The 25,886-nt window shown below is 45.1% G+C and overlaps 1 pseudogene; it reads right to left on the bottom strand.

Annotated features, from left to right (window-relative positions):
• Positions 1 to 571: 571 nt before the first annotated feature.
• LOC136531294 (protein FAR1-RELATED SEQUENCE 5-like) lies at positions 572 to 25,886 on the bottom strand (annotated as a pseudogene).

The following is a 25,886-nucleotide window of genomic DNA, read 5'->3' on the forward strand; positions in this document are numbered from 1 at the left end:
ACTGGGCAGTGGGGGAGCTAGATTCAGTGACTTAGCTTGTCCAAGTCACAACGTAACATACCTCTTCCACCTATTGTCCAGCATAAATCTAGAGTGATAATGGTTATAAGTGATCTAGGACCGGAACTTAGTCTTTTTTCTCAACTGTGAAGACAGACCTCCGCAACAATAATAGTAGAAATTAATCAATCACGAATTAATCAATCAGTGATATACTTCCCAGCTGCCGCTAGTACTAACAAATATAGCACAAGAAAAAAAAGAGCACGTGCATAACACTAAATCATTCAAATATATTAGGCTTCAATTGACAAGAAGTCGCTGAGTACTGATTATCCAAATATTAGCCTTGGGCTGACAAACAAGTCCCTGGAGCAATTCAATTATGCTATTGCTTGGTGCTTTCTAACAGTAGCAACAAGAGCATAGCTAATCAAGTGCTTAAAAACAACCATGAACTACTTACATTTGTATTGATTGGCATTGTGACATACTACACAAAATGTTATAGTTATCCCGTAAAATACTATAGTCAACTATGTCCAAAATACTATCTAACTAGCTTTAGAAGCTAGAACAGATCTGGAAGCTCCACATTTGCCAAAGTTGGAGTTGTTATGAGCTGGGTAAAATTCCCAATAACAACGTACTCTTGAAGCTCAACTTCTTTGTTGTTGCCATCATGTTCCAGTTCTACTTGAGGCTCTATACCACCTTTTTTCTTTTGCTGCTGTCAATGAAGCACATATAATTAGTTTAGGATAACAGCAACATATAGAGATTGATCTAAAAAAAGCAACATATAGAGATGTCAACTACTTAGTTTATAGATTGCAGTACATATAGAAATGTTAAAATTGTAGCTGCAACACACCTTTGCTGTCTTCTTTGTTGCCACAGAAGATTTAGTCGACTTGCGCCTCACCTTATATAACTTATCGATCCAAGTTCTCTTTCGCCTTGAGTTTTTGGACTGAATGTCCTTTTTCTTCAATTGTGCAGCACTAAGCAAGTCATCTCTTTGTTGCACATTTGGCTCAACATTTTCTTGGTCATTACATGATTTTTCATTCATCACACTAGAAGAAATATTTAGTTTTTCCTCCAGCTGTGTACCAAGGCAATCCAATGCATTGTATAGTAGCAAACAACATTCTAGAGAGCTAGCTGCTTTGTATGTCAAGTTCAGAAATTTATAAGACAAACACTTGTAATTGAGTTGAGCTTCATGTCTTGGATTTTCTAAAACTTTTCTTCCTTGCCTATCTTGTATACTTCCATTGCGTGCTTCTCTAGTCCATCTCTTTAAAACATAATGTGTTGTCAATATTTTTACATTCATTAAATCAAGAACTTTCAAGCCATGTGCGCACAATATTCCTGTCCTATTGAACATTCCACAACTACATGAAGTTGTTTGGTTGAAAGGATCACCTGTCACTATCCGCTCTTCCTCAAAACTTATATCACTACTTAAATTACCAATAGAAACACCGTATATGTTATCTCTACCCAACAGCTGTCGCAGAACCGACCAATTTATAAGAATACAAGTACAATGGCAATCCGCAAGCGGTCGCACTGTCATACTTGAACCCATATAAACCCGGTAGTCCGTCGAGTACCACGACGGGTCTCGATAAACGATTTACAACAACCAAGATCGTACAGGATTCAACATACATGCCACATATTACATAAAGTTCACAGATACGTTTCATCATCAGAGTACGAATAGAAAGTTATTACAAACCGAGTTTGATAAATTAAGCGGAAGCAAATAAGTTCAAAGATAAAGTTTCCAACATAGTTTGATACAGTGCCAAACCAGATCACGATCCACAAAAGCAAAGATAGGAATTACTAAGGAAGCCTGCCCAAGGCTTACTCCTCATCCACAGCGGGATAGAAGCAACTCTTGCAATAACCATGATACACAGTGCCATCTGCAACAATGGGAAAATAAACCCTGAGTACGAGAAGGTACTCAGCTAGACTTACCCGTCATGAACCAGAAATAAAATGACTCCAAGGATCATGCAAGGCTGTATAAGTGGACGTAACTTGACAACAGTTTTGCGAAAACGGCGATTAATCTTTGTACACTTGTGATTCCTTTACCAAGTTAATTATAACTATCCATTTCTAGATTAGCAACTACCCTATGCCAAACATGTAGTATATTATTTAGAATCATACAATAGTAACCATAGCAGGTATTGTAATTCCATATTCATCCGAACCATCATGTTTCATAACACAGTTACTACGATGTTGGAGCTAGCCAAGTTTCTCACTATCCGGGAGAGACGGCGATTCGAATCGATTTCTACCAGCTGGGAATTTATTCCTAACACAAACCCAGATCTACCAGCCACGATAGTCTTAGGTCACCTTTGGTACAACTCCGGTACACATTTCGCGGGTTCGTACTGCGCCGCACAATCTAGAACACCAGATGCCAGGATGCTCAGACCAATCCTGCCCTTGGGCTCAGTCTGATCGTTCCCCGGAAAGAGCGCACAACAGAACGATTCCCGGCCTGAGTTGAATTACTCGGCTTCGCGGTCGGAACGAGTTATCCGGCCAGCTAAGTGAGAGGCATGCGTTCAATCTTGTCAGAAGTTCCAACAACGGTACGGTCCTTGATCGACACAGACGGGGATAGATCCACACCCAAGACCTCCATGCCTTGTTGCTTTTCTATCAGTATCCCGCCCGGTCTCCATTTACATTAACCATGGTTCTTTTCCACACTGACGATTATGACCAATCGTGCTCCGGTATCCACCTATATCTCGCAGGTGACAGGAAATCACCCGACTTCTACCGGTCTAAGCATGGCTAAGCATATATTCGATCCTGGACCTATACCGGTTAAAGGTGTAATATCTGGACAAGGAATGTACATGCATCAAGTGGTTTCATTCAACTCTTATAACCTAATGCATCAATCATAAGTATGTAATTAAACATTTGTAAATTACTGGGAGACTTATAATGCTCCGGGGCTTGCCTCGTAGAAAGGAAGTAGGACGGTGGTCAGGGCACTCCGGAAGCTCTTCAGGGTTCTGCTCCACGCCTTCGGGAGCTGCGGCTTGCGGATCCTGCTGCGGGTTCCCTTCCTCTGCTTCTTCGAATTCCAGCAACGTGATCTCTTCCTCCGATCCTAGATGCATGAGTATGGTATAAGTATTACGAATGCATATATGTTAACAAGTGCATCACGTTGTTTGAGTAGGTGCATATCTCTTCTCGCTTACTACTTAACTACTTCTACAAAGCATCGACTATGCCATAAACAGTATCTACTTGTTTCACTCATAACTGGAGTTCTGCAATTCCAAATCTAGTGATCCTAGACTTTCTGGAAAGCTTATCAAATTTTCTACAACCTTGTTATTAACCATTTTTACAGTCTACATCAGTTTCAACATGTAACTCCTCATACTCTAGAATCAGTCCGGAAATGATTTAACATGCAATATAAAGTAATAGCACCTCTACTTTATGTAATCATTCACAATTTGACAACCTAGAACCTACCAACAGTTTAAGCATACCAAACATAGTTAAGATAATATAATGGCAAAGCCCAAACTATTTATTAAATTGCCTTTATCATTTTATTTAGATATCTAGGTTAAATAATAAATATATAACAGATGTGCTTAATAAATTCTCAAAAATTTACAGAGCCTTACTAATGCTATCAAAGGACTACTATAAAAATTTCATGTCATTTTACTAAGTAGAGCATCCTATACAAAAATGATAAGGAAGCAAGGCTTGAAATAGCATAAATGGAAAATCCTATTGAAAAGTGTCAAGCAACAGATTTCTTATTTTTCTTAACATCCATATGGTACTAGTATCATCTCCAATAAATCTCATGAATTTTGGACTTATAATTAATTTATAAAAATTCATGCAAGGATTAACTATTTATAAAAGAAAAATCTATAACTATAGATCTACACATGCACTGGTCCTCAAATTTTTATCCAAGCTCATGTATAACAAGAATAGCCTACCACAAAAATTTCATAATTTTTGGAGCACAGGAACTCTAGATATAAAATAAACAAATTTGAATGCATTCAAAAGCACATTTGAAATCCCTATTTAAATCTCCTGAAATTTCTACTGTTGAAACCAAGAACATATTTTTCTTAAATACTACACTTCCTAAGCAACACAATAATATTTATTTCACAATTTTAGGAGCTACCAAACTAAAGATACAAAAATAACAAAACACATGTGAAACTGCATTCAAACTGAACTGGATTTGAAATATTGAGTCGCTGACACGCGGGACCCACGCGTCAGTGACGTAAAAACAGAGCCGGCGGCGCTGAGCAAGCTCGCGCGGCCACGGCTCGTCGACGGCGAGTTCGCCGGCGGTGACATCATCACACGATGACCTACTCGACTTAGCGGAGCGATTGAGCTACTTGGGTGGCCTTCTCATCGGAGCTAGCGGCTACGGCGGCGGCCATGGCGGGGCGGCGGAGCTGGACCACGGCAAAACGCCGGTGACGACCTCGGTGGCTCGATCTAAGGCTCGGACGAGCACCAGGGTACTACGGCGGACCTAGCTCGCTAGCTAACGGAGCGGGAGGAGGGCTGTGGTGGCGTGGCCATGACGATGGGGCTCACGGCGGAACTCCGGCGAGCCTGTGCACGCGGCTGGAGCTTACCGAACGCGAATGGCGGGCACTAGAAGGAGCTACGGGGTGCTGGGGAGACGGTAGTGCTATTGCGGTGGCGAAGGAGCAGCGAGGACGAGCTGGTGACGGCTATGGCGACGGCGGAGGTGCGGGCCGAGCTCGGCTGTCGCTGCAGCGAGGAAGACGGAGCAGAAAATGGAAATGAAGCGCGGGGCGACTCGGGCGGACGCTGGCGGGGTTAAGGCCGCACCCAGGCGCGGCGTGGCCTGCGCGGTCAGGGCGCTGGCGACGCGTGGCCGCCGCCGGGGACACGCGGCGCACAAAGCCTGAAACCGGTCGGCCATGTTCATTTGCGATTCAGTTACGTCAGAACGTGATGGCCGAGCCTGACGACGAGATTTGCCGCTGATTTTCCCGCTAATCCGTCGCTCCAAAGCATAAGACGTCTAAACGAAATTTATAGCCCTATGTACCAGCTTCAATTGTTGTTCAATGATCGAGCTCTAATTCGCAATAGATACGGAGTAATCTCGTGCCCAACCTTGGCTGTCAGTCGGCCAGTTGATCAAATACTTCGAAAAAAATTTCCTAAGTGTTGAAGGCTGGATTTGCTGGTTTTTGTGGGACCCATTCAAGCATGTTAGAAGCTAAATCAGTCCATGTCATAAAATAAAAGTTGTTCCTTATGTCAAACACTACAACTTTGCTTTAGTGAACTCCTCCATGCAAGGTCCCTAACACCTAGTTCAACCTTAGTCAAACATGTCACATTGAAATCATGATTCATACTCAAACTATGGCTAAATGACCAAACTAGCCCTAGCACTAAATACCAAAGTTGTTCATGATGATATTCTAAACATGTTTAAGCAATTCATAAGGTCACACAATCATTTTATGCAGTGGTCACTCATATAGCTATTCAGGTCAACACATGAAATATCGCTTAAGTGCTTGATCATGAAATGTGGCCTTCATGAACAAGGTTCCTTTTGTTAATCTAAGTGTAGCTAAGGTGTTATAGTGACCAACATTACACACTAGCATTTATTTGCACATGATCATATGCATATGTTACAAGGAACATGAAATAACAAGCAATGTTTCATATGTTTCGATCAGATGTTTCCAATGTAAATGATGATTTATGAATGCTTGATGCTCATGCCCATGTTATGCAAGTCAAGTTATGCAAGGCTAACACCCGAGGTGTTACAGCCCCTCCCCCTTATAAAAATCTCGTCCCGAGATTTGCAAGACCTACCATTCTTGGAAAAAGGCGGGATAAACTTCTTGCAGATAATCTTCTCTTTCCCATGTAGCATCTTGTTCACTATGATTGTTCCACACCACCTTATAAAACTTAATGATCTTACTTCTTGTTACTCTCTCCATCTCTTCTAATACTCGAATTGGCTTTTCTTCATAGGTCAAATCCGATTGAAGTTGCACGTTGGTGGGTGCAATAGCTTCTTCCGGTACTCGAAGACATTTCTTTAGCTGCGAAACATGGAACACATCAAAGATTGCACTCATCTCTGGTGGGAGTTGTAGCTTGTACGCAACATTTCCTTTTCGTTCCAAAATTTTGTATGGCCCTACATATCTTGGTGAAAGCTTCTTTTTCATCCCAAATCTCTTCACACCTTTCATGGGTGATACTCTCAAGTACACATAGTCACCTACTTCAAAAGTTAGTGGTCTTCTTCTTCTATCGGCATAACTTTTCTGTCTTGATTGAGCTGCTTTCATGTGTTGTTGGATGATACGTACTTGTTCTTCGGCTTCATTGACAAAATCAATCCCAAAATATCTCCTTTCACCGGGCTCAATCCAATTCAATGGAGTTCTGCACTTTCTGCCATACAAGGCTTCAAATGGAGCCATTTTGATACTCGCTTGATAACTGTTGTTATAGGAGAATTCCGCTAAAGGTAACCATTTCTCCCATGAACCTTTTGAAGATATAACACACGCTCTAAGTAAATCTTCTAGGATTTGGTTTACTCTCTCTGTCTGTCCTGAAGTTTGCGGATGATAAGCTGAGCTTCTGATTAGCTTGGTTCCCAAAGCTTGGTGTAAGTGCTCCCAGAAACGAGCTATGAACTGTGGTCCTCTATCTGAGATTATGGTCCTGGGTACTCCATGCAATTTCACGATCTGGGAAACATATAACTCAGAGTATTTACCTGCGTGATATGTTGTGTGAACTGGTACAAAATGTGCTGACTTGGTGAGACGATCAATAATGACCCAGATTGAATCGTGACCTTGGGGCGTTGTTGGAAGGCCTGTGATAAAGTCCATGCTGATTTCCTCCCATTTCCATCCTGGAATAGGCAATGGTTGAAGTAATCCAGCGGTTTTCAAATGGACGGCTTTCACTCTACTGCAGTTATCACACCTAGCAACATAGGCTGCGATCTCTTTCTTCATCTTAGTCCACCAAAAATGAGTTTTCAAATCTTGATACATTTTACTACTACCCGGGTGGATAGACAATTTGGACGAGTGAGCTTCTTCTAGAATTTGATTCCTTAGCTCACGGTCTTTTGGCACCACTAGTCGGTCCTCAAACCATAATACACCTCTTTCGTCCAACCTAAAATGTTTGGTCTCTTGCTCTTGCATTTTTCTCTTGATGTGACTTATTCCTACATCAGTCTGCTGTAGCTCTATGATTTTGCCCTCAAGCGAACAACTGATTGTAATATTGTGTAGTACAGCAGGATGTAGCAAGTTGAATCCATCTTCCAATAGCGCTTCCACTGTGTTGCAATGGGACTTTCGACTAAGTGCATCGGCTACTACATTAGCTTTACCTGGATGGTAATGCACTTCCAAATTATAGTCCTTAATCAATTCCAACCATCTACGTTGTCTCATGTTCAGTTCTGGCTGGGTAAAGATATACTTGAGGCTTTTATGGTCAGTATAGATATGACATACATTGCCCAACAAGTAATGTCTCCATATCTTCAATGCATGGACAACGGCTGCAAGTTCCAAATCATGTGTAGGGTAGTTGACTTCATGTTTTCTCAGTTGCCGAGAGGCATATGCAATTACTCTCCCTTCTTGCATAAGTACACATCCCAAACCTATTCCTGATGCATCACAAAATACATCAAAAGGCTTCTCAATGTCTGGTTGTGCTAGCACTGGTGCGGTAGTCAACAAAGTTCTGAGGGTGTGAAAAGCTGTTTCACATTCTGGTGTCCATTTGTACTTCTCATCTTTCTGAAGTAGTCTGGTCATAGGCTTAGCTATCTTTGAGAAATCTGGAATAAATCGGCGATAGTATCCTGCTAACCCTAGAAAACTCCGAACTTCATGCACCGAAGTTGGGGCTTTCCAATCCATGACCTCTTGTACTTTGGATGGGTCTACTGAGATTCCATCTCTCGATAAAATGTGACCTAAAAATGGTACTTTGCTCATCCAAAATTCACATTTGCTAAACTTGGCATATAGCTTATGCTCCCTCAGTCTGGATAGGACAATCCTCAGATGCTCTTCGTGATCTGACTCACTTTCTGAATAAATCAATATGTCATCGATAAACACGACCACGAACTTATCCAGTTCGGGCATGAATACCGAGTTCATTAGGTACATGAAATAGGCTGGAGCATTTGTTAGTCCGAATGACATAACCAAATACTCGTATAAGCCGTACCTAGTAGAGAAAGCAGTTTTGGGTATATCCTCCGGTCTGATCTTTATCTGATGGTAACCTGATCTTAAGTCAATTTTGGAGAATACTTTTGCCTTTGCTAGCTGATCGAACAAGATGTCGATGCGGGGTAACGGATATTTGTTCTTGATGGTCACAGCATTGAGCGGTCTGTAATCAACACACATCCTCAGTGACTTATCCTTCTTTTTCACAAACAGTGCTGGACATCCCCACGGAGATGAGCTAGGTTGGATAAGACCTTTGTCCAATAGATCTTGCAATTGAACCTTAAGTTCTGCTAACTCATTGGGTGGCATCCTATAGGGCCTTCTGGATATGGGTGCGGTACCTGGCACTAATTCAATCTTAAATTCCACGTCCCTATCCGGTGGTAGACCTGGTAATTCCTCTGGAAATACATCCGGAAACTCACAAACCACGGGAATATCACATATGGTGGTGGCTTGGATAGCACAGGCTAGATGTTGGGGTTCGAATTCGCGGGAGAGTGGAACTAGAAAAGCATTCCCTCCCGTGGGTTCTCTCAACATAATGGTACGGGTGCTAGTGTCAATAAGAGCACCATGATACTTCATCCAATTCATGCCTAAGATTACACTTATCGACAACCCCGGCAATATTATCAAATCTGTTGTGTACTCCCTCCCTTGTATCAAGATGAGTACATTTTTGACTATCTTTTTGGTAGTAACTGTTCCCCCTGCTGAACTTATGTTAAAACCCCCTTTACTTACTTCTATTATTTCTTGATCATGTCTAGATGCAAATGCTTGACTCATGAATGAATGAGAAGCTCCTGAATCAAATAAAACAACAGCGGGGTGCTTGTTGACAAGAAACATACCAGCCGTGACAACTTCTCCGGCGGGCACCTCCTCCACAGCAGTATAATGCACTTGTCCCTGACGTGCCCTGGCATTCACCTGCCTCTGATTGTTCTGATTTGGGTTGCCATTCCTCTTGGGGTGGGGGCACTCCTTGGACCAATGACCCAGTTGGTTGCAGTTGAAACAAGGTTGATTGCTTCTGAATCCGGCGGAGCTGTCCTGATTACCATTCCCTTTTGGTAAGGCAATAGTGAACGCCTTACGAAATGGTTTCTGTGGCCTGTTATTCTGAGCTTTCGGTGGTGGAGGCCTGAACTTAGGTGCAGGTGGACGGAATTGTGGCCTAGCTGCGATAGGCGCTTTTGACTGGAAAGATCCGGATGCACCGGCCTCATAGGCCCTCTTGCGACCTTTAGCAACTGCATGCATGTTGTTGTGGTTTTCTTGGGTCAAGGCATCGCTAATAAACTCATTGTACGTGGCACATCGAGAATTTGCCATCGTCTTCATTAATTTGGTACCCAACCCTCGCTTGAAACTCTCAATCTTTTTCTCTTCAGTATCCACGAAACTTGGAGCATATCTTGACAAGTTGTTGAATGCGTGCATATATTCTGTGAGTGACTTGGTTCCCTGAGTGAGCCTCATAAATTCTGCTGCTTTCATGCGCATTAGGCCTGGGGGAATATGGTGTCCCCTGAAAGCCAACTTGAATTGATCCCAGGTCACTCTCGCATTAGCAGGCAGAGACGACAGAAAGTGCGTCCACCAGATTCCTGCTGGTCCTTGTAATTGGTGAGAAGCATATTCTGCTTTCAGGTGCTCTGTGACCCTTAGCAGACGAAATTTCTGCTCGATGGTATTCAGCCACTCATCGGCCTGCAGTGGTTCCTCAGCCACCTTGAAGATTGGCGGCTTCGTGTCCAGAAACTCCTTGAATGAACTGTGCTGATTTGGCTCGGCCCCTGGTTGCTGTGGGTGGCCTCGAGCAGTGTTTTGCGCGATGAGGCGCAAAGCTTCTTCCATTGTCCTCTGGCTACCCAGGAACTGGGCAAAGAACTCCTGAGCAGACGGTGGGGGTGGGGGTGGCAAGTCATCATGGTTGCCATCCTGGCTGCTACTAGCTCCTGCACGGGTACGCGTCATCTGCGAAGTTGCAACAATAAGTGATTATTGGTTGATGCCAAGAGATTGCAGATGAATTAGATACTCATGCCAAACTGAAATTACTGGAGAAAATTCTCAAAATCACAATAAAAACAGAGGCATAATAATTCTTTCTCGCAACATGACATCACCAATTTGACCACTTATCGTGCTCATAACGCATGCAATTTTAAAGTGTGGTTCACGACAAAGTACAGGAATTGCATTGACGTTCATCCAAACGTGCGATCAACATTACATGATAGTCTGGTTACTAGTGCCAACTTGGAACTACAGGTCCATTACATAAATAGAGGTGATACATTAGTCTTCCCACTACACGCTAAGCAATCTAATCCTCATCATGATCACTATTGAGGTCAGACGCAGAGTCATCTCCTTCCCCAGGTTCTATTTCTTCTTCAGGTGCCACTTCTTCTTCTTCTTCCTCGTATCCCTCTAGATCCATTTCTGCGGCTCCAGGTGGGACATAAGGGTGGAGCTGATTGTGCAGTAGATGAACCTCTTCATGCAGATTATCGTTGTATTCTTCCGCATTGGCCAGCTGCTGTCCCAGCTCAAACTGTCGAGCCCTCAGGACATCTTCCCTAGACCAAGCTGCATTCCGCTGGTGAGTTAACCGAGTCATCTCTTCAGTGAGCCTCTCAATCTCGGCGTCGTGCTCCCTCTGAAGCTGACGGCGGTCCTCGTGGGCATGACCAAGAGCACCAGACACACGTCTGAGGCTACCTTCAACTCCATCCAACACTCTCATCACTGCGAACATGGCACTCATTGCAGGGTTATCGCTGTTCTGCCTTTCTGCTGCACCAATTTCTAAAGATCTTCCTCTTGCCTGCTGCCATGAGTCAGTGGAGGGATTACCTCTTGGAAAGACTCCAACCAAAGCGGCTGCTAGCTCCTGAGGAAAACGATCCATGATATTCCTCAAGATCCCAAAAGCTGCCCTACCAGCTGCTTCTTCAGCAGTCCTGCCAGTCGACTCATAGCACCAGCCTGTCCACTCTGAATCGTCACCTCGGGGACGAACAACGGCCTCCACAGTAACTAAGAGACCTTCTCCCAACCGCTCATTCGCCCAGAAGTAGCGGGGTTCCATTCCATCAGGATAACCTACATAGCTGAGCACTCTCCACAAAAGTGTAGGCATCCCAAACTCTCCAAGGAACGTGTGACGTTGACGGGTACGTGGAGCAAGCTGACGGCTAGGAGCTCTTCCTCCGGTGGACTTGCGAGCAGTCTGCTTGGTGCGTGCCATCTGCACCATTAACATGTACCCCTTGGTGAGACAATGCCGTAATGGATAAGAGTTACATAACCGAGTAAGAATTTTATAAGGGGAGGAACAAATGTAATTAGGTGAATGGTATTTTAACATGATGCATGCTCGTGCCGTACGTCCTCACAAACTTAGGAAAAATTTGTTTCTAACGGTAGACACGGTGGCATACATACGTTCTCTCATAAATAGCGTAACTAGTCGAGCTACACGTTTCGTTGTTAGTGTACCTGCATAAAATTTCATTTCAGCCCTAAACCCATAATGAATATGCAGAATGTAATTGTAAATACTTCCATATATGTATACCCATACATATACTTCCATATCAATCTACCCGACAAGAATTTAAACCCACAATTAAATACGTACCGTATACACATGCAATCATGTATACATAGTCGTACCAAAGCTAACTCTTCCCGACCGCACGCTCACATCTTACGGTCATACTCTCATCTTACCTTGGCGTAGAGGCATTTGATCCATACATTACCACTCAAGTGAATGGCATCCATACTATAGCACGCCGTATGGACGACGAAGTAAAAACCCCCATGTTAGTACTTAAATAGACACCTAATAGTCCTTAATTTGGGCATAAGGAAAGTGATCAATGGCACACTTTAGATTTCAAATATCTATTATTTGACTATTAGTTGCTAGAGAAGGGTTTTTGGAAAACAAAAACTTTTGTTTTAAATACACTTGTGACAATTAACGTTGAATCTTGCTCTGATACCAGCTGTCGCAGAACCGACCAATTTATAAGAATACAAGTACAATGGCAATCCGCAAGCGGTCGCACTGTCATACTTGAACCCATATAAACCCGGTAGTCCGTCGAGTACCACGACGGGTCTCGATAAACGATTTACAACAACCAAGATCGTACAGGATTCAACATACATGCCACATATTACATAAAGTTCACAGATACGTTTCATCATCAGAGTACGAATAGAAAGTTATTACAAACCGAGTTTGATAAATTAAGCGGAAGCAAATAAGTTCAAAGATAAAGTTTCCAACATAGTTTGATACAGTGCCAAAACAGATCACGATCCACAAAAGCAAAGATAGGAATTACTAAGGAAGCCTGCCCAAGGCTTACTCCTCATCCACAGCGGGATAGAAGCAACTCTTGCAATAACCATGATACACAGTGCCATCTGCAACAATGGGAAAATAAACCCTGAGTACGAGAAGGTACTCAGCTAGACTTACCCGTCATGAACCAGAAATAAAATGACTCCAAGGATCATGCAAGGCTGTATAAGTGGACGTAACTTGACAACAGTTTTGCGAAAACGGCGATTAATCTTTGTACACTTGTGATTCCTTTACCAAGTTAATTATAACTATCCATTTCTAGATTAGCAACTACCCTATGCCAAACATGTAGTATATTATTTAGAATCATACAATAGTAACCATAGCAGGTATTGTAATTCCATATTCATCCGAACCATCATGTTTCATAACACAGTTACTACGATGTTGGAGCTAGCCAAGTTTCTCACTATCCGGGAGAGACGGCGATTCGAATCGATTTCTACCAGCTGGGAATTTATTCCTAACACAAACCCAGATCTACCAGCCACGATAGTCTTAGGTCACCTTTGGTACAACTCCGGTACACATTTCGCGGGTTCGTACTGTGCCGCACAATCTGGAACACCAGATGCCAGGATGCTCAGGCCAATCCTACCCTTGGGCTCAGTCTGATCGTTCCCCGGAAAGAGCGCACAACAGAACGATTCCCGGCCTGAGTTGAATTACTCGGCTTCGCGGTCGGAACGAGTTATCCGGCCAGCTAAGTGAGAGGCATGCGTTCAATCTTGTCAGAAGTTCCAACAACGGTACGGTCCTTGATCGACACAGACGGGGATAGATCCACACCCAAGACCTCCATGCCTTGTTGCTTTTCTATCAGTATCCCGCCCGGTCTCCATTTACATTAACCATGGTTCTTTTCCACACTGACGATTATGACCAATCGTGCTCCGGTATCCACCTATATCTCGCAGGTGACAGGAAATCACCCGACTTCTACCGGTCTAAGCATGGCTAAGCATATATTCGATCCTGGACCTATACCGGTTAAAGGTGTAATATCTGGACAAGGAATGTACATGCATCAAGTGGTTTCATTCAACTCTTATAACCTAATGCATCAATCATAAGTATGTAATTAAACATTTGTAAATTACTGGGAGACTTATAATGCTCCGGGGCTTGCCTCGTAGAAAGGAAGTAGGACGGTGGTCAGGGCACTCCGGAAGCTCTTCAGGGTTCTGCTCCACGCCTTCGGGAGCTGCGGCTTGCGGATCCTGCTGCGGGTTCCCTTCCTCTGCTTCTTCGAATTCCAGCAACGTGATCTCTTCCTCCGATCCTAGATGCATGAGTATGGTATAAGTATTACGAATGCATATATGTTAACAAGTGCATCACGTTGTTTGAGTAGGTGCATATCTCTTCTCGCTTACTACTTAACTACTTCTACAAAGCATCGACTATGCCATAAACAGTATCTACTTGTTTCACTCATAACTGGAGTTCTGCAATTCCAAATCTAGTGATCCTAGACTTTCTGGAAAGCTTATCAAATTTTCTACAACCTTGTTATTAACCATTTTTACAGTCTACATCAGTTTCAACATGTAACTCCTCATACTCTAGAATCAGTCCGGAAATGATTTAACATGCAATATAAAGTAATAGCACCTCTACTTTATGTAATCATTCACAATTTGACAACCTAGAACCTACCAACAGTTTAAGCATACCAAACATAGTTAAGATAATATAATGGCAAAGCCCAAACTATTTATTAAATTGCCTTTATCATTTTATTTAGATATCTAGGTTAAATAATAAATATATAACAGATGTGCTTAATAAATTCTCAAAAATTTACAGAGCCTTACTAATGCTATCAAAGGACTACTATAAAAATTTCATGTCATTTTACTAAGTAGAGCATCCTATACAAAAATGATAAGGAAGCAAGGCTTGAAATAGCATAAATGGAAAATCCTATTGAAAAGTGTCAAGCAACAGATTTCTTATTTTTCTTAACATCCATATGGTACTAGTATCATCTCCAATAAATCTCATGAATTTTGGACTTATAATTAATTTATAAAAATTCATGCAAGGATTAACTATTTATAAAAGAAAAATCTATAACTATAGATCTACACATGCACTGGTCCTCAAATTTTTATCCAAGCTCATGTATAACAAGAATAGCCTACCACAAAAATTTCATAATTTTTGGAGCACAGGAACTCTAGATATAAAATAAACAAATTTGAATGCATTCAAAAGCACATTTGAAATCCCTATTTAAATCTCCTGAAATTTCTACTGTTGAAACCAAGAACATATTTTTCTTAAATACTACACTTCCTAAGCAACACAATAATATTTATTTCACAATTTTAGGAGCTACCAAACTAAAGATACAAAAATAACAAAACACATGTGAAACTGCATTCAAACTGAACTGGATTTGAAATATTGAGTCGCTGACACGCGGGACCCACGCGTCAGTGACGTAAAAACAGAGCCGGCGGCGCTGAGCAAGCTCGCGCGGCCACGGCTCGTCGATGGTGAGTTCGCCGGCGGTGACATCATCACACGATGACCTACTCGACTTAGCGGAGCGATTGAGCTACTTGGGTGGCCTTCTCATCGGAGCTAGCGGCTACGGCGGCGGCCATGGCGGGGCGGCGGAGCTGGACCACGGCAAAACGCCGGTGACGACCTCGGTGGCTCGATCTAAGGCTCGGACGAGCACCAGGGTACTACGGCGGACCTAGCTCGCTAGCTAACGGAGCGGGAGGAGGGCTGTGGCGGCGTGGCCATGACGACGGGGCTCACGGCGGAACTCCGGCGAGCCTGTGCACGCGGCTGGAGCTTACCGAACGCGAATGGCGGGCACTAGAAGGAGCTACGGGGTGCTGGGGAGACGGTAGTGCTATTGCGGTGGCGAAGGAGCAGCGAGGATGAGCTGGTGACGGCTATGGCGACGGCGGAGGTGCGGGCCGAGCTCGGCTGTCGCTGCGGCGAGGAAGACGGAGCAGAAAATGGAAATGAAGCGCGGGGCGACTCGGGCGGACGCTGGCGGGGTTAAGGCCGCACCCAGGCGCGGCGTGGCCTGCGCGGTCAGGGCGCTGGCGACGCGCGGCCGCCGCCGGGGACACGCGGCGCACAAAGCCTGAAACCGGTCGGCCATGTTCATTTGCGATTCAGTTACGTCAGAACGTGATGGCCGAGCCTGACGACGAGATTTGCCGCTGATTTTCCCGCTAATCCGTCGCTCCAAAGCATAAGACGTCTAAACGAAATTTATAGCCCTATGTACCAGCTTCAATTGTTGTTCAATGATCGAGCTCTAATTCGCAATAGATATGGAGTAATCTCGTGCCCAACCTTGGCTGTCAGTCGGCCAGTTGATCAAATACTTCGAAAAAAATTTCCTAAGTGTTGAAGGCTGGATTTGCTGGTTTTTGTGGGACCCATTCAAGCATGTTAGAAGCTAAATCAGTCCATGTCATAAAAATAAAAGTTGTTCCTTATGTCAAACACTACAACTTTGCTTTAGTGAACTCCTCCATGCAAGGTCCCTAACACCTAGTTCAACCTTAGTCAAACATGTCACATTGAAATCATGATTCATACTCAAACTATGGCTAAATGACCAAACTAGCCCTAGCACTAAATACCAAAGTTGTTCATGATGATATTCTAAACATGTTTAAGCAATTCATAAGGTCACACAATCATTTTATGCAGTGGTCACTCATATAGCTATTCAGGTCAACACATGAAATATCGCTTAAGTGCTTGATCATGAAATGTGGCCTTCATGAACAAGGTTCCTTTTGTTAATCTAAGTGTAGCTAAGGTGTTATAGTGACCAACATTACACACTAGCATTTATTTGCACATGATCATATGCATATGTTACAAGGAACATGAAATAACAAGCAATGTTTCATATGTTTCGATCAGATGTTTCCAATGTAAATGATGATTTATGAATGCTTGATGCTCATGCCCATGTTATGCAAGTCAAGTTATGCAAGGCTAACACCCGAGGTGTTACAACAGCCTAGAGCATGCAGCCATGGATCTTTCATATTCACTCTGGAAAGCTTCAAATATAACAGGAGTGTACACTTTGCTTGCTTGCACCAACATAGGTGTGCACATTCGCATTCTTGGTATCTTTTTTCTTGCTTCAAATTCAGATTCCAATTCCTTATCTCTTTTTTCTTCCACTCTTCTCTCAAAGTGCTTCAAAAATCTAACAATATCAAAATCTGATTTCAAATGGTTCTTCAATGAATTATTGAAGCTCTCACTTAGTTGTGTACTTCTCACCCCCAAACTAAAGACATCTCTCATGTAACATTCAGCCCACTTTTCTCTCACCTTGTAGATACTATCTAACCAAGTTTGCTTACGCACTTTAGATCGCATATTGTCAAATGCTTCTTGAAATTCTGCCTTGTCCTCATAGCCATACATACAAGCACTAAAATCAGAGAGAATATGAGATTCTTCATCTTCCTCTTCACCATCATCTTCGCCCTTTGCTGCAGACAAATATTTGACAGCATTCTGCATTATGTGAAAGGTGCACAAACCATGGTATGACTCTGTGAACACATTTTATAGCCTTTCCCATAGCTGCATCTTGATCTATATAAATAGTTCTAGGCTGTTTTCCATTATGTGCAGCTACAAAAGTCTCAAAGAGCCATGTAAAAGAGTCTTCTATTTCATCAAAGAGTATTGCAGCACCAAAAATAATGGTTTCTCTAAACTGGTTGAGCCCAAGAAAAACACCAAATGGCCTATACTCTTTGTTTGTGCCAAATGTAGTGTCAAATGTCACTACGTCACCAAAATGTGCATAGTCAAGGATCATTTTTGCATCAGCCCAGAATATGTTGGTTATATGCTCCTCACAATCAAGCTGCAAAGCATATTGGAATGATGGGTTCTCAGAGATTTTGTCATGAAAATACTTCAGCATACTACCAGCCTACCCAAAAGCCAACTCCCTCTGTCATTTGCTTTGCAAATAATTTTTGCGATCACGACAAGTGTAGCTGAGGTTAAGCTGTCCACCAACTTGACAACTAGCCAACTCATGTGCAACTTTTGGCCTAATTCCAGAATCATCAGCAGTTTCAATTTCAAATGCTTGTAAGTCTGAAATTTTTCTTTGCGATGCCATCAAGTGGTGAGTTTCTGGCAAGTGAAAAAGGTGATTGTGTTCAAGCACAACATCAGTGACTTCATAATTATCTTCCCCTCGATCTAATGTGAGAGTCATTCGAGCTTCGCAATCAGTTCTTGTTTCAGCTCTAAAACACTTTGTCACATGGTCTGTTAGTCCTTTCCTTCGATGGCCCTCATTGGAACAAACATATCTGCATGAAGTCACCTTACGATCATAGCTGCTCACATTTGTATACCTTTTCCTCACATCAAAGCCCATACGACCACCATATGCCACCCAGTATTGCCAGGCCTCCTCTGGATTTCTAAACCTAAAACCAACTTTTGGTGTCTCCTGGATGAATTATGCTATTCCTTTCCACAGCACTCGCAATTGCACAAAAGTTGTGTTCTAGAATCCAAACATTAACTAATTTTGTAACCCAAACAATACCATAACAGTGTGTATGAAAATATTAACTGCATATAAAACTATAGCAGATGATAATCCTATCACTAAATCGAACAATTTAACCTAAAATTGGTTCCCTGAATCTAAAATTCATAAGCATTGTTCGACTAAAATTTAATTTGTGAAAGTCATCGAAATAAGAGAAGCTTACTGAAAAGGCCGACCTCTGAACCCTCCTCCACGATGGGGCCCAAGCAGCAGCACGAGTTCGACCTTCTCCTCGGCGGGGGCAGCACGGCACTAGAGAGCTCCTCCACGAGTGTCAACCTGCTTAGGCTCAGGGCAACACGACGCGGGAGGGCAACGAGGCGTGTCGCGATGGCTGGGCCAGGGCGGCGCCTGAGGTCTGGCGTGGCGTGGCATAGCACATGAGAGCTACGGCGGTAGGAGATCGGAGTGGCACGACGTGGAAGAGCTGTGGTGGCGGGAGAGCGGAAGGGCATGGCGTGGAAGGGCCCCGGCGATGGGAGAGCGGAGTCACGCGGCCACGGGAAAACGCATCCATCCATGTGCTTTGCCGAGGAGGCTCCGCGTGCTCCTAAAAAAAGTAGTCTTTAGGCCTGGATCACCTACGAGCATTGTCAGCCCTTGGATTCACATTGAATGGCAGATATAAGAAGGTATGTTACATTATGACTTGGAGAAGCTAAGTCACTGAATCCGGCTCCGGGCAGTGGAGGGGTATTCGGGTAGGCGACAAATTTGGGAGGCCTCATAGGTAGTCAGCCTTTTTATGGTCCGGGTTTCCTGGTTTTTGGTTAATTTGTAACCCAAACCGCAGTAGTAGTATACGAGTTGCTTGGGTTGATTTTTTGTGATTTCAAGGCAGGTTCAAGGAATCGCTGGGTTGGGTTGGTCAATGGGTTCCCTCAAGGGTTTCGCCATGCTGCTATAGCGGCTGTAGGGACATCGGTGCCGAGGCGGATGACTAGGTGAGGGAGGTGGTGGCGAGCATCGACGCCGAGCTAGATGACTAGGTGGAGAAGGTGGGGCAAGAGGACAGGGAGGAGGAGGAGGCGGCGGTGCCTAGTCCACAGCCACACAGATCGTGGCGCACCCATTCATCGCCGTCGCCCGTGACTTGGACGAGCCGCCGGCGAAGCAGGAGTTGCTATCCCCTAAGAGCATGTTGCACGACGTGTTCTAGGACTCAAACACCAAGGACGAAGCGGACGAGATGTCAATGGGTGTGACCGAGAGGATTAGGGCATTGGCATGTGCGCCGCCTCCGTGCTGCCTGACTGGGACTCTAAGGAAGGCTGATTCGACCTCCAGGTCGACCACTTGAAACCATCGATGCACCACCGGTAGCGACATGGCGACCACCTGTGGGACTAATCGCCAGCGATGTGACCTCATTCCTCGCCTCCTCATGGCACGACACGACCTCATGGTGGCTCTCGTCGGTGGCACCAACTTCTTCTCCACCAGCTCCTCTGCTGCCGCCATGACACGACACCACCCTCCTGCTTCTCTGTCGGTGCACCGACGTTGTCTCCGGTAGAGATTCGAGAGGAGCATGGAGGGGGAGAGGAAGAGGATGGGTTCCATGGGTTACATGGGTTCAACCCGTGACCCATTAGAACTACTTGCCATTAAGCTGGTTTTGATGGGAACCCAACCCAGCCCATGTATAAGATGCCTGACTGGTCATGCATGCTTTGGGTATAGGTTGGTCACTGGGTTTGCTGAACCGATGAACATGGCTAATAGGTAGTTTGGAGTAGATTTTTTCCCTTCACTACCCAAATCGTGGATAAGTAGTGGGATAGTTAGCAGAGCCCCTACTTGAGCCTCTATAGCTAAATATGAGGCCCCAGGCCAAAAAACATGCTCCAGTGAGACCCCTACTCTGGTCCCGAAATTTGAGTGGGCACCCAAATCCACCCTTCAGTCCCCATTACTGGGGGCTCACCCCTCTGACCCCATCCGGTCATTTCCTCCCGCACCGTATGGAATCGTGACTCCTCCCCTTCTCAAGGTGCACCCCCCTCCGGCGATCGTGCCCCCTCCCATTCAGCGAGCGCCTCCCTTCCACCACAAGTGTGAGCACATGGGAGCAACCTTTATCCTTCCTCGTGCGGCCACCAGAGGAGCAGATCTAGTTGCCTTCCTCCGGTGAGCACGGTCGCCCTCCCCGACCGTCCACCGTCCATGCGGCCACTGGATGAGAGGATCCAGCCACCCGCAGGCGAGATCCAACCACATCCTCAATGCCTTTACCCCATTGCTCACGGCCTCTACCTCGGCGCCCGCGGCGATGGCTTTCCATCGGCTGCCACACGCTCTCTCTCCCCCCTTCGGTGGTCGTAGCCTCGATGCCTCGCCCATGCGCTCCTTCCCGCGCCTGGCCATGCGCTCCTCCTTACGTGTGCCTATGTGTCTAGGAGAGGGGAAGAGAGGTTTGACCCAATGATGATTGGGTCCCCCATGTCATTGTCAGCCAATATGTATTTGTGGGCCTTTGTTTGTGGTGCTGCTGGAGTATAACTAAAATTTTAGGCCAACAAAAGTAGGGAGCAGCACCCAAATAAGATTTGGGGGCCCTGATTTGGGAGCGCCTGCTGAAGTTGCTCTTAGTGTTGCTGGAGTTGCTCTAAGAGGACGGGTAGCACTTTGCTATAGGGCATAAGCGCTCCCAATGCGGCGCGACGGCCATGGTGGAGCAGCGGCTACTTGCTCCTACTGCCCACTGGCCGCGCACGGCGTGCAGTGCAGCCCTAATGGTCGGGCGTTGTCGACGGTCCAGTGAAGGCAGGAGGGGAGTGGGAGGTGCGTACGTAGGGTTGTCGATCGATGTGTGGAGGATGAAGGTGAGGGTGAGAGGCAGGAGGGGGAGCCGCTGACACCACCACCAAGCTTGGGACTACCACGCCATCGCTGAGAGCCCGAGCCTGAGCGCCGCCTCCATCACCAATGTGCCGATCACGAGTGGGGAAAGGAACAAAGTGAAAAGGATTAAGATGCCCAAGAGGGGGTGAATTGGGCTAATTCTAATTTTTTGTAATAATTAATCCCTACACTTAGCCTATTTGACCCCTTATGTCTAGAATGTGTTACTATTGTTCTCCCACACAAAAGTTTTACACCCTAGGTTCCAATCCTACTCTAGCATGACAATTCTAGGAATGTAAAGATATAAAATGAATTGTTTAAATGTAAATGCTCAAAATAAAGATAGGGAAAGGAACACAACGATGTTTTCCTGATGTATCGGAGAGTCGCCACTCCCCACTAGTCCTCGTTGGAGCACCCGCGCAAGGGTATAGCTCCTCCTTGATCCGCACAAGGATCAAGTGCTCCCTATGGATTGATTCTTTGACACTCCATTGCGGTGAATCACCCACAACCGCTCACAAAGTGACTTGGGTCATCCACAAGCTCCGCTGGATGATCACCAAACTCCCAATCACCACCGAGCCATCTAGGTGATGGCGATCAACAAGAGTAACAAGCACAAACTCTCACTTGACCAAGATAAGCCTAATGAGTAAGGTGGATGCACACTTGCTACTCCCTATGCACTAATGAGGTCCTTAATATTGGATTATCAAATCTCAATCACCCCACTAGGCTCTTGCTCTCCCTTGCACTCCAAAGGTGATTCTCAGCTGAACAAATGGGCAAGAGACCTCAAATGGACAAGTGGGATATGTATTTATACCCCCCCATTCAAAACATAATGGTTGAGGTCCAACTCAGCAAGTATTGGGATGACCGGACGCTCCGATCAAGGTGACCGGACGCACCGGTCAGTGCAATACATCAGCGTGTCAGAAAGTGCTGTTTGCTCTAACTAGACTCTGGCTTGTGTCCGATCAGCACCCACCAGACGCGTCCGGTCATCAAAAACCCTCTCTAGAACCTTACTGATGTTGACTGGATGCTGGTACCTAGATTCTGGTCACTTCTCTGTTTAGCGTCCGGTCTGTGGTCAACAGCCTGTCCACGCTTCTACAGATATGGCTAGTGTCGCGTCCGGTGAATACTGGTGTCCAGCGTCCGGTCGCACTCTGACTACCACTGTCGATCAAATGAACTAACCGGACTCTCCAAGCTGCGTCCGGTCATAACCAAATGAGCGTTTGGTCAGTCATTTGACTCCATTTACTTCCAATTCGAATTTCTTTGTAAATGAAGTTGTCTTCTATCATTCTTAAGGCTATTCCTGAGCTACCTAGTGCTAAGTTTAACAAGTGTGCACCACATCTAATCCATTAGACTCACCTAGGTTAAGCTACTAGTCCATACCCCCTTAATAGTATGGCCAAAGAAAAAACAAAGTCCTAAACTATTCTAAGTGTCTCTCCAACACCAAACGATACTTAGAACTAGTCCATCCTTAACCTTGTCATCCATCCTTTGAAAACCAAAATGATTTCCATCGATAGGGGCATGACAACCATGATTGTCCAATCAATTTCCATTACCATGACCTAACTCCAATTGCCTCTACAAAACACACGTTAGTCATAGTAATCTCATGTCATCATTAATCACCGAACCCCAATTGGGAGCCTAGATGCTTTCAATCTTCCCCTTTTTGGTGATTGATGATAACACAACCTCGAGTATGTAAAAGAGATGAGTGAGGTTTTCAACATACTTGGTTCACATAAGCTTTTGACAATAAGAACAAGGAAGTTAGGCATGCTTATATGACTCAAGCCAACATGGTGTACTCAAAAGATATGAATTAAGCATGAGTATATGAAGTAAAACTCATTTGAATCGGAGTAAAACACGAAAGCAAAGCCAATGAGCATAACCAAGTGACATGACATATATAAAACAATGTAGAGAGCACACATATCACATAAGTCTCACCATCACATGTATAAAATACAATGCATGAAAGTAACATGAATGCACAAAGTATCACGCACGAAAGACCAAAAGAATCGAGTCCAAAGTATCACACACGAAAGACCAAATCGAGTCCATCTCACACACTCCCCCTAAATCTAATATACTTGGTCCCTCTCCCCCTTTGGCGTCAAGCATCAAAATCTAAAGGTCGAACGATGGGACAGGAGCAGTCGAGTCGGGCGCTGAGGTGCGGTGAGAGACCTAGAACTGAGCTGGATCATCCTCTGACCCTAAACTCTGAGGGGTCTGACCCTCTATCGCTAGAAGTGAAGGTGAAGCAATCTGGGTCTGGTCAGTAACTGGCGCAGCCTGTGACTATGTAGGTGTCACTGTAGGAAGGGGAGCCACATCTATCGTTGTCGTTGTCGCTGAAGCCTCAAGTGGAGGAGTGACTATTTGAGGTGGCCCAGATGATGCAATAGACGACGAAATTGTCTTGGTAGTCCTAGTAACTAGAGCAGCTGTGGTAGGACCAGAGCCTCAGAACACTGGAGGTGTAGGCTGCCCTATAAGCTCACTAAAGGTAGCGCTGAGACTCTTGGAGACTGGGGTGTCTATCACCAACGCCGAAGAAGTTTGAGTCAGAGTGAAGCATGTAACAATAGGAGTAAAATGTGTACCCTGAGCTATCCCTGGTGAAGCAAACCACTGAGACACCTGCCCTGTAGGTGAGGCAAACTGAGGAGCTGGCTATCTCTGACTTAGAAGCCCACTGGGCTATACAGCTAGAGTCACTAGAGTAGTGGTGGTAGGCTAGCCTATCTGAAATGTAGATTGCTGAGGATCAACCCCGATAGCAGTGAATACATGCTGCATGAAGCCAAGTAACTGCTGCTGAATCATTAGCTGTTGTTGCTGCATGGCCTGCTGCTGCCGCTGAAACTCATCCTGTTGTGCCTGAACCTGAGCAAGTGTAGCTATGGTCTCCTATGCCTAGTGTGCCTGGTCTTGCCTCATCCGCCCAAGTATAGCTAGAAGTGCTGGGTCTATCTATGGTGGCTGTGGTGGAGCTAAGCTAGAGCCACTGGCCTCTCTGTCGTGTGGACGAGGTGCCATCTGTGGAATTGGCTGATAGTCATTGTCTGAGCTGTCACTCAAGTCATTCTCGACCTCATCTTCCTGTTGTGCATCAAGCTCCTCCTCCTTTGTCTCTACGATGCCCCTGATGATCTCATCCTGCTGAGTTGATATCTCTAGTACTTCTAGGCGATTACTCGGCTGGCAAGGTGTCCTCGCAGGACTATGAGGTAGCATCTGGCTCATGTCATACTATGGAAACTCAGTAGTAGCACCTATCCACTACCATTGTCTCTAGGGACTTGTGTGAAACTGCCTTTTGGAGTAAGAAAGTGATCCATTGAGCATAAGGCTGCTAACGGTGACCTCTAAAGCCCTCTACTAGTGTGTCCTCCATCTCTGAAAGCATCACATCCTAAATATCAAAGATAGTCTAAGACACTAGGTAATGCACTAGCCATAGTTGAATTCGAGTCAGGCCCTCGCGGTATCCCATCCTCTAAAGCAGAGTCCTCATAATAGCATCAAGGAGCTGAGCTGTGGGTGTAAGGTCACGAGGTGTCCTGCTCGACCCCTCGCCAAACAGCTCTGTGAAGCATGGTCTGACAAGATATTTAGGTAGCATAAGTCCACCGTGAGGGCATCTTGGAGGCTCTACCTGTCCATAGCATGTCTCGTGAAGACGAATAGGTGACTCTGGAATTCTTAGTATCTCTCTAACCCTCAAGCTCTAGAGCCTATAGTCATGCCCTCAGAAAGGAAAATGAATAAACTTGTGTCTCGGGTCAATCCACAAGGAGGAGTAGAACTCACGGACCCAAGATGGAACATACTGACCAACCCATCCAAGGAGATCTAACAAGCCTGGCAGATAAGAGAGGGGAGAACGGATCTGCTCGCCTGCAGCTGTAACTAGAGACTCTAGGGAGCAGACACGCTAAGGTCTGAAAGCAACACCGCTATTGAGATATGCACTATAGAAGTCCTCATGCAACATAATGTAGAAGTGCTCTGAGGCACGTTCATCCCACCTCGACGGAAACCAATCCTCAAACTGTACGAACCATAGCTGTTGCACCTATCTGGTCGTGGCTGCCCTTAGGTCAAGGTGAACCACTGGAGGTAGACCCTATGGTCTAGGAGGTGGATGAGAGCCCTACCTCTGTGTCTGAGGCCTTGGTGACACCTGAGTGCATGTGCGACTAAAGCGTTGAAGCTATGGCTCTACTGCCTGCTCTGTCTCCTCAACCTGCTCTCCCTGCTGAACGTCCTCTGTCTGCTTTGTCGACTGTGTCTGCTGCTCAGTCACCCCCTGAGTCTGACTCTCCTCTAAAGATACATGCCGTCCTCCAAGCATGATGGTCTCGGGTGGACTACCAAGATCAGCCTCAATCCTCTTGACGGCGGCTCTCTAAGCCAGTGACAACTGATCCCCTATGCGAATGCCACTACCAGATCCACCTATCTTAGCTTGCTCTACGGCGGCTGCAACTGCTACTGCTCTCTCTACCTCAACATCATTGAACTTGCGCTTCTTCTTTGTAGTCTTTTTCGCCTTTCCTTTTTGCTGAGCAGTCAGGTGAGGCAGAGGCATTGGATCCTCATCGCCGTAACCACCCACGATGTTCTTGCAACGAGCCAT

This window comes from Miscanthus floridulus, unplaced genomic scaffold (assembly GCF_019320115.1).
Source record: "Miscanthus floridulus cultivar M001 unplaced genomic scaffold, ASM1932011v1 fs_31_1_2, whole genome shotgun sequence".
Classification (NCBI taxonomy): Eukaryota; Viridiplantae; Streptophyta; class Magnoliopsida; order Poales; family Poaceae; genus Miscanthus; species Miscanthus floridulus.